The sequence below is a fragment of the Scylla paramamosain genome, chromosome 41, assembly GCF_035594125.1.
Source record: "Scylla paramamosain isolate STU-SP2022 chromosome 41, ASM3559412v1, whole genome shotgun sequence".
Taxonomy (NCBI): domain Eukaryota; kingdom Metazoa; phylum Arthropoda; class Malacostraca; order Decapoda; family Portunidae; genus Scylla; species Scylla paramamosain.
In genome coordinates this window covers 13,493,075-13,494,466 of record NC_087191.1, presented here as the reverse complement: position 1 = coordinate 13,494,466, position 1,392 = coordinate 13,493,075, and positions in this window count along the sequence as shown.

Sequence of the window (1,392 nt, the reverse complement as noted above, 5' to 3'; positions counted from 1 at the left end):
CACTACCACCTCGTGTATATTTAATTAGCAGTCAAAATTCTTCATAGTTATCTTCTGCTCACTACTCACGCCTCCACTTTGGCAAGACTGCAAAAAATGAATAAAGAAAATGAAAAAAATAAATACATATACAGGAAGAGAGAGAGAGAGAGAGAGAGAGAGAGAGAGAGAGAGAGAGAGAGAGAGAGAGAGAGAGAGAGAGAGAGAGAGAAAAGGATCACGAGGTTCAAGGTATATTGCTAGTAGTAAATTTTGTAAGCAACGGAAATTCTCTCTCTCTCTCTCTCTCTCTCTCTCTCTCTCTCTCTCTCTCTCTCTCTCTCTCTCTCTCTCTCTCTTCTTGTTCGTCCGCAATGTAAGAAAAAATAATAATGATATGTTTAAATATATATTGATAAAGAGGAGGAGGAGGAGGAATAAAAGGATAAATAAATCAATAAATGGAAGATAAACTGATGGTAGATAAAGAACGAAAGAAAGAAAATTGAAAAGAAAGAAAGAAAGAAAGAATCAAACCAAGAAAATAGGAGGAGGGGGAACTGCACTAAACTGAACTTAACAGAAAGAAGGAAATCTAATTAAAGAAAACAGATTATATTATCACCAACACACACACACACACACACACACACACACACACACACACACACACACACACACACACACACACACACACACACACACACACATACAAAACCTCCTCCTCCTCCTCCTCCTCCTCCTCCTCCTCCTCCTCTTCCTCCTCCTCCTCTTTCTCCTTTTCCTCCTCCTACTCCTCCTCCTCCTCCTCCTCCTCCTCCTCCTCCTCCTCCTCTTCCTCCTCCTCCTCTTTCTCCTTTTCCTCCTCCTCCTCCTCCTCCTCCTCCTCCTCCTCCTCCTCCTCCTCCTCCTCCTCCTCCTCCTCCTCCTCCTCCTGCTCCTCCTCTTTTTCTTCCTTCTCCTCCTCCTCCTATTCCTCCTCCTCCTCCTCCTCTTCCTTCTCCTCCTTCTCTTTCTACTCCTCCTCCTCCTCCTCCTCCTCCTCCTCCTTTTTATATAACTACTATTACTACTAGTACTACTACTACTACCGCTCCTCCTCCTCTTCCTCCTCCTCCTACTACTACTACTACTACCCTACTACTACTACTACTACTACTACTACTATCGCTCCTCCTCTTCCTCATTTTTCTCCTCCTCCTACTACTCCTACTCCTCTTCCCACTACTACTACTACTACTACTACTACTACTACTACTACTACTACTACTACTACTACTACTACAGCCTTGACGCACCCCACTTCGGATCATGTCACGAAGCTTACTTTGGTCAAATCAGATTCCCGTTTTCTGTTAAGCTTCGTCTTCCCACTCTCAGTCAAGGTAAACTACTGTGTCTTGTAAGAATTAT